This window comes from Lepus europaeus, chromosome 4, assembly GCF_033115175.1.
Source record: "Lepus europaeus isolate LE1 chromosome 4, mLepTim1.pri, whole genome shotgun sequence".
Lineage (NCBI taxonomy): Eukaryota > Metazoa > Chordata > Mammalia > Lagomorpha > Leporidae > Lepus > Lepus europaeus.
In genome coordinates this window covers 79,338,080-79,350,937 of record NC_084830.1, presented here as the reverse complement: position 1 = coordinate 79,350,937, position 12,858 = coordinate 79,338,080, and positions in this window count along the sequence as shown.

The following is a 12,858-nucleotide window of genomic DNA, read 5'->3' as shown; positions in this document are numbered from 1 at the left end:
TGATGCATTAATTAAAGAATCTAAATTAATCTTACCTTGAAGAAAAGTTAAGAAAAATTGTTGAAGCCTTAGAGGTTTCTTATTATCCTGATTTTTCCCCAATTTTATTCCAATTGAAAACATCTTGACACTGACAAATATGATGATGTTTTGTTCTAGAATGAGGGACAACATAAACAAATGAGCACTTATCCATTGAATATTAATTTGGAAACTTCCCAGATAACCTTATGTTAAACAGTCTGCCTTCCCAAATCAATAAACTACAAAATTCTAAGAACATACAATGTCTGACTGTGGGAAATTCAATAGAGTTTCCAGAAAATAAAACCAGCAAAAAATTGAATGAATGTTCGGATTAGTATTACCCTGGTTTTATTCAAACTCATGGCTAGTGCTTATTTTCACTCTGAGGAATTATCTGGAAGAATAAAATTGCATCTTTACTCCTACCTATTTTCTGCAGAGATTTCACACATTGACTCAATTTAATCTCATGCCATAGTGAGAATCATGAAGTTTCTCATCTTTCCATAATAGCTAGAGTTCTGAAAACAACTGGGCTGATGTTGTCTACAATGAAACTCAATTTGTATACTTTTAAAGTCAGTTTTAGGAAATCACAGAATTACATTTTCATATATGGAATTGTCTTAAATGGATCATCTTGAAGTGCTATTTTCATGTCCTTTAGAGAAAGAAATTCCTCAGAGGCTGGCACTGTGGCGTCAGTGGGCTAAGCCGTTTCCTGTAGAACTGGCGTCCCATATGGGTGCAGGTTCAATTCCTGGATGCCCCTCTTCCAATCCAGTTCTCTGCTTTGACCTGAGAAAGCAGTAAAAGATGGCACAAGTCCGTAGGTCTCTGTATCCATGTAGGAGACCCTGAAGAAGTTTCTGGCTCCTAGCTTCAGATTGCCCCAGCTCTAGCTATTGTGGCCATTTGGAGAGTCAAACAGTGGATGGAAGACATTTGTCTCTCCCTCTCTCCAGCTGTAACTACAACTCAAATAAATAAATATTAAAAAAAAAAAAAAAGAAATTCCTCAGGTAAGGCTTGACTCATGGCTCCTGCCATAAGACACGTAACTGATGCCAGTATTCCAACATGAGTGAGTCCTTGTAATATTTGGCCCCATATATTTATATTCTGTACAACATTTGGTTCTTTTTGGTTAATATGATAAAAGAAAATAAGACAGTTTTAACATTCTGGGAAAAAAAAAAAGCCCTTCTAGTTCCAGTGAATACTGCCTGTTCGAACAGCTGAAATCCTGTTCAAAAACAGATTTCTCTTTCTTGTCTGGATCATTTGATGGAAGACCTGCAGAGCCCATTTAGAGCATGTAAAGCTATCCTACACATTTTGGACTGTACCTGGTGAGGTGTGTGGGAAGGAACTATTGTAATTCAACTGAGAGCAACAGATGTTATATGTTATAAGAGTGTAGACAAAGGGGCTGGCACGTGGCATGGCAGGTGAAGCCACTGCTTGTAATGCCAACATCCCATATCAGAGTGCTTGTTTCAGATCCTGTTCTGCTACTTATCCAACTGTCTACTCAAATACCTGGGAAAGCAACATAGATGGAGTTCCTGGCTCCTCGACTCAGCCTGGCCCAACACCAGCCATTGTGGCCATTTGGAGAGTGACCTAGCAGATGGAAGATCTCTGTCTTTCCCTCTTTCTGTGACTCTGCCTTTCAAATAAATAAAATAAACTTTTTTAAAAAGGGAAACCGTGTGTGCAAGAAGCGTGCATATTACTAAAGCACACATTCATCTGATAAAAACTATTAGTCAAGACCTCAATGACCTTAAGGAGTAGTGTGGATGGTACAGCAAATGCTACAAATCGGATGTGAGAACAGGAAAGTACACAAGAAAATCAGAATGAAAAGTTCCGAGAGAGAAGACAAATACAAAATATTGTGGAAATACAAGTAGACCGTTTTAGTTTGGAAAATAAAAAATTATACTTACATAATCTCCCCTCTCCCAAAAGGAAGTGTCAGCACTGTTCAGGGCCTGAGCTTTAATCCTGTCTACATCTGACGCAGTGGTCTGCCACTTCCAGGCATCCTGGGATGCTGTTACTCCTGGTACACAGCAGAATGAGCTTCCTGTTTAGCTCCTTTAGCCCCCATCAAGGTCCCCCTGAGGTGACAAGCAGACATTGCATACACAGTGGGTTTACATCCCAGGTGAGGAATCCAGAGCTAACAAACCCAAGTCTTTCATCAGGCAAACTTTCCCAATCTTTCCACAGGGGAACATGTGCTTATTGCACTGGACAGCAAACCAATCTGCCCTCTGCTTCACGGAGGCATATTATCCAAGAATAGATCAATATAGAAACTTCTGCTTCTTAATAATGTGAAGTCTTCTAGCTTTGTTACTACCATCTTCTCTCAGTTACCTTAACATCTTGCTTAGTTCCTGCATTGTCTCCCATGTAGGCAAATAATCAGCAAAAATGCATAAAATAAAACCATTAATCTTAGAAAGTCTTCATTCTTTCTGCTTTCACTGACATTTTAGCTAAACTTACTTCTTCCAGTTTCTTTGTACAACCTCTTGTTTCCCAGACACTATGGAAATATACAGTGGATTTTTCATTTCAAAGTAGTTAAGTCTCACAAGCTTTCTAACAGCATATTCAGTAGTACTTCACCTGTATTATTGTAAGAAGTTTCTTTCAGATAATATGTTAATGGTAGAAAAAAAGTGTATTTGTTTTTAAATACTCACTGATATATCTGTGTTACATAGAAATGAGAAAAGTCATCCTTTCCTTGAATTGTGCATTTTAACAGTGGTATAATTGAATCAATTCAAACTTAAAGAAATTTAATTACTGCATAGTGATGACATCTTAATATAGTCTACTTGAAGCACACAGAATGGATAGATGGATCAACAAATGTTTCACATCCTTATTTTGTGGCACACTCGGTTAGCAATAAGAGTATTGTGAACCAGGTCAATGATTAGACTCAATAGGTACATCAATAAAAAGTATTTAGTAACTTCTCCCTGTTGAGTGATGCTCTCTGTGGCTACATACTGTCTGTGGTGGTTAGAAGGGTAGACATCTACTTCACACAAGTGCATTATAGCAATCAGCAGAAAAAAAAAATCACAAAGAAATTAGTCTTCAATCTAGCTTTGAAAGAATCACTACATGATTATCAGTCAGGAAAACATGATAAGAAAAGTTTCCTTTAAAAAAATGTGTGGGATGTAGGCCGGCGCCGCGGCTCACTAGGCTAATCCTCCACCTTGCGGCGCCGGCACACCAGGTTCTAGTCCCGGTCGGGGTGCCGGTTCTGTCCCGGCTGCCCCTCTTCCAGGCCAGCTCTCTGTTGTGGCCAGGGAGTGCAGTGGAGGATGGCCCAAGTCCTTGGGCCCTGCACCCGCATGGGAGACCAGGAGAAGCATCTGGCTCCTGCCATCGGATCAACGCGGTGCGCCGGCCGCAGCACTCCTACCGCGGCGGCCATTGGAGGGTGAACCAACGGCAAAAGGAAGACCTTTCTCTCTGTCTCTCTCTCTCTCTCTCTCACTGTCCACTCTGCCTGTCAAAAAAAAAAAATTAAAAAAAAAATGTGTGGGATGTATACATCATTGATTTCTTGACTAGGAGGAAAAAACTTGATATCTTAGATCCATTAGGTCTGGAATTTCTTTCATCACTATTACTGATTCAGTTTGCTTTCAGTTTTAGCATTGTGCTGAAAATTCTGGGGTTAATTATTAGATCATTCTTATTTACATCAAAGATCTTTTGTTATCTCTAGGGTTTTAGAATGAAAGACACTCATTTAGGAAAATAAGTAACATGGATTAAAATTAATAAAATAATTTTTACACATCTCTTTTATGTATTGTATTAATTTAAAAATGTGTTCTTTGGGTGAATAAATATATTGAAATCTAAAATACTGGGCAGTGCGAGCTGCTCAGTTCCTTGACTTTGCTTCAAGAAGAAATTTAGGAGCAAGAAGACAATAATGACTAGTAGAGCAGCAAGCATTTTCTTGAGAAAGAACAGATATATACTCCACAGTGGGTCCTACAAAAGGAGAGTGCCCTATCTCTGATCTGAATTTAACATTATATGGATTGTTTCGTAAAAGGAGAGGTACATTTTAGTGAGGGACTATAGTGTTCATAGTTCTTCTGGGAAATAGGTAGAAATTTTACAGAATCCAGATAGCCCTCTTTTTAACTATTTATGTGTTCCAAAGTGTTCTGTCATGGCATCTGGTGGGTGTGTCACTTAGCAGGCTAATGTATTAAAATGAGCGTATAATGAGCTATTGGTCATATTTGGTCTCCTAAACTGGAATGAGCCTGGTTTATCTTCAGATAAACTGGTATGAATCTGTTTATCATCAGAAAAAGAGGACTTGAATCCATATCTTGTGGCTATAGAGATAATAGGAACTCAGATATTTGCCTCCTCAGATAATTCTATCCCTTAATTTTAAGTGGTTGATGAGGGGTGACAATCTGTCTTCTGTTAACTTCTTCAATGTCGTGTATGGACTTGTCTCCACAGCCTACCCAGGGCATGGAATTCTCTGGATACCCCATCTAGGGGGCCCCAGCAGTGGAGCAGTTGAATTAGGACTTGAGTCCAGCCCAGTTGCCAGCAGTTGAAATCCTTGAATGACCATCAACTTGAAGTGGAATTGTCCCATTCTATAGTAGACATACTTAACAAGTAGACTGAACTGACATGGGTCAAAAAACAACAAGATTATAGCCGTTAGCAATCTTGAGAGGTAGAAACCAAATGGTTTGGAAGGGCTTCTTTTACTGCAGGCTAGATGAAGTTAGCTGCTGGTGCTCCATGTCCAAAGGAATCTAAAGTTATTTACCTTGGTCATAAATCTTCTTAATATTTGATTCCATTGTGCCTAAATTGTTAATGTAAATACAGCAGGTTTTGCTTGTTACAGCACATATTCCACATTGTTTAGCTATTAAATTGTGAAAGGCAAGGCTATTGTCAAGAACCAATCCTTTCAGGGAGCCAAAAATGTCTGTAGGTGATCAAGAGCATCATCTGTGATTTATACCAGATTCTCCATGGTCAGAGCGTGGTTTTGATAGTTGCTTTGTGGTAAGCGAAGTCTCCAAAGGAGCAGCTAATACAATGGCTGCCCCTATGCCTCCCAAGATCAGTCCAATGGCCCATTTCTTTCTAGTTATACTTGATATTTCATAGACAGAGATGCCTGTTTGTAGCCAAACTTCCTGTTGAGCATTCACCCATGTGTAATCAGTTGTCAATTCATTGGCCAGGAAATCCTACAAAAGGGTGGGAATAATGTGAGCCACTAAGATCAGACTGGTAGTGTCTGCAGATGATGTGGTATTCAGTTACTGCACAGAGGCTTAAGGGCAAGGAAAAGTTTTCAAGTCTCAATTTTGACTTTCACAGGTAAAAATTATTAAATCTTCGATGCAGAGAGAGTGTCTCCCATTCTATAGACTTCTGGTAATTCCTGCCATCAGTTGGGCCTAAGTAGGTCTTCATAAACCAGATATCAGTGGGAAAATCAAGGGGTAAATTCACATTAACAAATATCACATGATTATCTCCTTTGGCCTACAGTGAACTAATGAGTGTAGTTTGAGGAGAATTGAGAAGGATTTGGCTTAAGTGTGATTATTTAAGAAAACTGTTTCAACAAATATATCTTGTGGGCTTATTGTGAGTCTGGGATATTAGTGGTAAATCTTGCAATTAGTCAAATTTTCCTCTGTAGTTATGATTAATCACACTGTTGGTATTTCATTCTTTTCTGCAGGAGGTAATGAGAACCTCCAGAATAGTGATAATATTGTTATGGTACCCATAGCAAAAGATTTTATGTCTTAATTTTAAAATTTTTAAGGGTCTCAGTTGGAGCACAGGTTAAGGCAAACATTAGGAAAATAATTATAGCAATAAGAAAAATGAAGACCTAATATTGAAGCCCAATTGTGCCAAGGTTGAAGATGAAACTGAGTTGACTCAGAGAGTATGTTGCTCCCATATTCTTGCAATTCTTGTCGTACCTAGCTTAGGTTGATAATATGGCTGTCTGGCTAGTGTCTGAATCACACAGCAAGTCAGTAGTCAGTAAAGGTCTTCCAAGCAGCATTCAGAAAGGGCTGAGTTTAAGAGTGTTTCTGTGAGCTGTTCTTATTCTCAAGTAGGCAATAGATAATAAACTAAACTTGTTAACAGAAGTTTGTTGGCATAATTGTTCTAGAGTCAACTGTAAGTTCTGATCTGCATTTTCTACTTTTTTCTGAAAATCTGGCCTCCAGAAAATATGTAGCTTACAAATAGTTGCTAAGGCTTAGATATTTGTTCAATTAACAGTGAAGGAAAGGCCATTGTCCTACTGGAGGATTCATGGGAACTCAAGGCATGGGTTAATATTTCTTAATAATAACTTTGGCCCCTTCTGTTGCCTTTTTTGTTCAAGTTTACAAGGTTTCTACCTGTGCAGTGATGCTACCTATGACTATCAAGAGGTACTTAAAACCTCCAGCAGGGGGCATTTGAATTTACTTGTCAATCTTCCCCTGGTTAGGTACCCAGATGTTGTATGGGTTGGCTGAGAGGGGAAAAAATTGGGTGATGATATGGCTTGTTTGGAAGCATAGTTCCCAAGCCTTTAGTATCTCTTTCACAACCATGGTAAGTCCCTGTCCTCCAATCAGTTAGGTCGCTAGTGTAACCATGGGATCTTTTCTTAAGTACTTACACTAAATAAGTACTTAATAGCTTTCTATTGCTCTGTCTAGGAAAGAAAGGTCTTGTAATTCTGTTTTAACCATACCCTAGCATAGCCTTGCTTTGATCCAAAATCCAGGAATCCAGATTTGCAGTCCCTTTTCATTTGCCTGTGACTGCTGAGGGGTATTGGGAACATTTTTAAAGATTTATTTATGTATTTGAAAGGCAGAGTAACAGAGCAAGAGAGAAGGAGAGACAGAGAGGGAATGGGGGGGAGGAGAAAGAAAGAGAGAATGGCCGAGGCTAGGCCAGACAAAAGCCAAGGGTCTGGATGCCATCTTTTTTTTTTTTAATTTATTTATTTATTTTATTTTTTTTTATTTTTGACAGGCAGAGTGGACAGTGAGAGAGAGAGAGAGACAGAGAGAAAGGTCTTCCTTTGCCGTTGGTTCACCCTCTAATGGCCGCCACGGTAGCGCGCTGCGGCCGGCGCACCGCGCTGATCCGATGGCAGGAGCCAGGTGCTTCTCCTGGTCTCCCATGGGGTGCAGAGCCCAAACACTTGGGCCATCCTCCACTGCACTCCCTGGCCACAGCAGAGAGCTGGCCTGGAAGAGGGGCAACCTGGACAGGATCGGTGCCCCGACCGGGACTAGAACCTGGTGTGCCGGCGCCGCAAGGCGGAGGATTAGCCTGTTGAGCCACGGCGCCAGCCCTGGATGCCATCTTGATCTCCCACATGGGTATCAAGGGCCCAACCACTTGGGCCAACTTCTCAGGAGCATTAATAGGAAGTTGGATCAGAATTGGAGTAGCTAAGATCCAAAGTGGAGCTCATATAGGAAGCAGACATCATAGGTGGTAGCTTAACCTACTGTGCCACAACACCAGACCCAAGTATTGGGGACTTGAAGCTAAGTATCCCAAGGCATGGATCAAAGTTGTCTGAGTCTCTAAAACCATTAAAGGGCCATCTTTGTAACTCTGTCAGCTAAGTTATTTCCTTTAATGATCTGAGTATCCACCTTTTGATATCTCTGACAGTGAATTAACATAATGTCCATGGGCATAAATAGTTCTTACAGCAATTTCAATACCTCCTCATGGTATTTAATTGGGAAACTACACTAAGGAAGCCTCTTTCCTGGCTACATGGATATTTAAGATTAAAAAGCAGATTTGGAGTCTGTATCTATATTTAGTGTCAAACCCTTCTTTAGTAGCAGGGCATAAATGAAAGCACTAAGCTTAGCCTTAGGTAGAGATATTGGGTTGCAGGGCTTTTGCCTCTATAAATTTCTGTAGGCTAACCTCTGCTCATCCCATTCTAGTTCCTTCATATGTGTAACTGTCGCATCAGTAAAGCATTCAGCATCAAGATTAAGTAGTGTCTCAGCTGAAGTATGTGTATTCCATAGTTTCTACACAACAGGGAATTAAATCTCTATCATTTGACTCCCTAATATTTTAAGAATTTATATCCTAGTTTTTTTTAAAGAATTATTTATTTATTTATTTGAAGGTCAGAGTTACACAGATAGAGGAGAGGCAGAGAGAGAGAGAGAGAGAGAGAGAGAGAGAGAGATCTTCCTTCTGCTGGTTCACTCCCCAGATGGCCACAACAGCTGGAGCTGAACCAATCCGAAGCCAGGAGCCAGGAGCTTCTTCCTGGTCTTCCATGCGGGTGCAGGGGCCATTTTCTACCGCTTTCCCAGGCCATAGCAGAGAGCTGGATTGGAAGTGCAGCAGCTGAGACCCGAACTGGCACCCATATGGGATGCCGGCACTGCAGGCGGTGGCTTTACCAGCTACACCACAGCGCCAGCCCCAAGAGTTTATATCCTGTTAATAATGGATGACCTTTAGCCTCAAGAGCCCCCGTTATTGATCAGGAGTAAGTACTTCAAGAGGATGACCTAGAGGTAACTTAGATGACCCTTCAACTGCTATGGCTATAGCTTCTACAGCCCTGAGGCTCCCTGGACATCCTACTGCCACAGGGTCCTGTTTTTAGAGAAGTAATGACACCCAGTGCTTTTTTCCCCTTGCCTCCATGTACAGAGTGAATGAATTTTTAAGTGGAGAGACCTATGGCATGGGGCTGTTTCTAGATTTTCCTTAAGTTCCTGGAATTGTCTGATGCATTTCCCAGTCCATTCTAGGGGTTTCTGATTTGGTACATTAAAGGCCTCATATAAGAGCTTTGCTATGAGCCCAAATTTAGGAATGCAGGTTCAACAAAATCTTGCCATTCATAGTATTGTCCTGAGTTGTCTTTTAGTATGGAGTGTTAGACTAAAGATAATTGCCTACTTGCAGTCAATTGTCAAGGCCTGAAAGACTTTATCCCTTGGGTAGAAATTTGACCTTTAGCAGGGGAAATTCTATGTCCCCATTCTCCCAGGAAATTTAAAAACCTTTATAGATAAGGGCTACTGATAAGGAGGTCATCTATATATTGCAAGAGGGTTCCCTCCTCCAAATGTAACTGCCTTAATGTTTTAGCCAGGACATTTCCAAACAAATATCTCATAATCCTTGAGAGAAGAGTGATCCCTTTGACCCTTAGACCTATCAGAGTCATCAATTGTGAACAGAAACTGATCACTTTAACTAGTGAGATGGCATTGGTACATGCCACCTTGATGGGATTGAATTGGAATCCCCTGGCATGCTTCTAACTCTTCCTTTTGGGGCAAGTCCAATTGAGCATGTGCCAAACTGTACATCTCCTCATTCTCTTATTCCCACTCTTATATTTAACAGAGATCATTTTTCAGTTAAACACCTAAGAATAATTGTGTGTTAATTAAAGAGTTCAACCAATAGTATTAAGTATGACAAAAATAAAATACTAAAAGTTATAAGGTATTAAGTTGTTCATCAATAGTCAGAACAAGGGCTGATCAAGTCACTGTTTCTCATAGTGTCCATTTCACTTCAACAGGTTTCCTTTTTGGTGCTCGGTTAGTTGTCACCGATCAGGGAAAACAAATGATATTTGTCTCTCTGGGACTGGCTTAATTCACTCAGCATGATGTTTCCCAGATTCCTCCATCTTGTTGCAAATGACTGGGTTTCATTGATTTGACTGCTGTGTAGTATTCTATAGAGTACATATCTCATAATTTCTTTATCCACTGATTCTGTTTTTAAGGCTCTCAAGTGTATTTGTCATTTGTTCTATTGAATTCTTCATTACATTTTGATTTCTATTCACTATCACAAGTTCATGTTCTACTAGATTCTTCATTTCATTTTGATTCCTCCTTAAGATTTCATTTTCATGAGAGAGATTTTCTATCCCGTCCAGTAAGGATTTCTGTAGTTTAAGAATTTGTTTTTGAGAACGTCTAAATGTTCTTATCAAAATTTTTTTGAAATCCATATCTTTCATTTCTTCTATCTCATCATCTTGATAATATTGAATTGGAGAGTCATGTTCATTTGGGGGCGTCATAATGTCTTCCTTGTTCTTGTTTTCTTGGTTTCTTCATTTGTTGTTTGGCATTGTGGAGATTTTCTTTGGTTTCTTCTTTTTTATTTTTTTTTCTCACTGTGGTGGCTTTTCTCCTTATACTATGACTCTAGATTAAGTGGACTGTCTGCTTTTGGTGGATCTTTAGAGGCTTTTGATGGGTGTGGCCAGAGAGCTCTGTTCAGTCCTTCAGGGTTAAGGGTGTGCCAAAGGTGACACACCCAGGTTTGGCGTGGTACATCTTCTCTCTCTCTCTCTCCTTTTTTTTTTTTTTTTTTTTTTATCCAGAAGGGAAGTAATTCTGCACAGCTGAGCTATTCTCCTTGAAGGCAGTCAGTGTCTGAGCAGTGGCCCCTCCCTTTCCAGTGCTGGTGGGTAGACTCAGTGGCTGGGGTCCCGAGCCATGGGTGCCCGTGCCCTCTACGTAGGTCCACCATGTCACACTAGTTCCAGAAGAGCTTCCTCTGCAGTTTTTTCCCTAACTCTTCCCTGAAACTACAGTATCTCCACTTTTATTAAACTATCTTTTCCCGGACTGTCAGTGCACTCCCTCCCTATTCTGCCATCTTGGAAGACTCCCCAAGTTTCCACCTCTTATTCACAATTAAATATGGTGTCTACAGTAAAATGACTGTAGAAAGTACCTCAAAATGCCAGCTGTGATTGTTTTGTGACATAGAAGTGTTTTTCTGTTGTTTCTACTATTATTCATTCTCTAATTTTTCTAAAATTGGAAATGTTATTATATAAACACAAGATGAACTTTATGAAAAATCAACTCAGATTTAATTCTTTATCTCTTTTTACTTCAAATTCCTTATCAATGTAATTGTTTATTTGCTGCTTTGATTTTGTGCTATTTCTTTCATTATTTTTTCATTTCCTTCTCAGAATTTTTTCTGGATCCAAACTCCTGTCATTGTTCTGTTGTTTTCACTGCCTCCTTAACACCACTAGCCATTGTCACCCCGTGTTTCTTTGTTTCCCAGGCTTGATGATGGCTCAGCCAGTTTGCACCCATAATCAACTTACTATCTCTTTTCCCTGACCCTTCAACCTCCCCTGCTTGCAAAGATATAATGTTAAATTAATCGCAAACAAATAGCTCATTGATGATGTGATTTATCATTTTCTAATGCGCCCTCACAAAGATGTTGTGCAGCCATAGAAATCCTGTTAGTCTTGCAGTCCCTGTGGGAATCCCTTCTTCTCATTTACCCTAGAAGACAAAAGCCAGCTTGTTTCACATTTATGGTATTGCAAAATTAATATAAATTTTTGTCTTCATCCTCTTTTTTTCTATTTTGCATTTTAATTTGTGAGTTTTATTTTTCTTCTTCTTGCATTCTGTTGTCTGACCCATCACCCCATCTTACTATTTTCTGAAAACTTAGAACTTGGCATAAACAACTGGGCACAGAACCAGAGAAAACTCTCTGCTAGGAAGCAAACTAGCACTCTGTTCAGACTGTGGCCTAATTCCCATATTTATACCTTTGGTTCAGTGACCACGCCTTTCTGTGCCTTGACCCTTGAGCATTTTCAAATGGGAACAATCATGTTCTTACCAGTTTCTCTGAGTAGCAAGTCAATGACAGTGTGTAAAAATGTTCTGTAACCCAAAAAAACTTTCCACCCCTTTTCTTTTGCCCCTTGATCCATACACACACACACACACACTCATACATCGACCAACACTTTATACTTTCTTCACCTTTATATTTTACCTATAATTCCTCTCACCTGAGGTGGGCATTTGGAGTAGTTAAAGAGGTGGTTGGGATGCCTAAATCACACATCTAACTGCCTGATTTGCCTGAGTTAGAGAATGTGTACCCTCTTTTTTTAAAAAAAAAATATGTATTTATATTTTAGACCTTACAAAGACAAGGAGACAGACAGACAGAGAAAAGAGAGGGTGGGGGAAGAGAGAAAGAGATATCTTCCATCCACTGGTTCATTCCCCAGATGGCAGTAAGAGTTGGGCCAGGCCAAAGCCAGGAGCCAGGAGTTTCATTCGGATTTCCCCTCTTGGTGGCAGGGACCCAAGAACTTGGGCCATCTTCCGCTTCTTTACCCAGACCATTAGCAGGATTGGAAGTGGGGCAGCTTGGACACAAATCCATGCCCATATGGGACACCCTCATTGCAGACTTTAGCTTTACCTGCTAGGTGACATCACCAGAACCCTGATTCCATACTTGATTCCAGCTTCCTGCTAATTTGTACTTTGGAATGCAGCATGTTTCGGCTCAAGAACTTGGGTTACTCATGTGGGAGTGCTGGATTGAATTTCTAGCTCCTAGGTCCCAGATTCACTCTGAGCTGTTGTTGGCATTTTAGTACTGAAGCAGAATATGGGAGCTCTCTCTGTCTTCCTGATAAATTAAATAAATAAATTCAAACTTAAATGTCTGAAAAAATTCTTCTTACATGATTCTTTACTTATCTTGGCCTTTCACTAAGCTGTGGGCTCCTTGAAAACATAATTTTGTCTCCAATCTCTATATTTATCAAGTGTCTGATGCAATGCAGTCACTCTCTTACCATTGGACGAATGAATAAATAAATACTAAGTAAATTATTTACAGTCAAAGATTACTTAATCCTATCTTTGAAAACATGCATTGAGTTGAAAT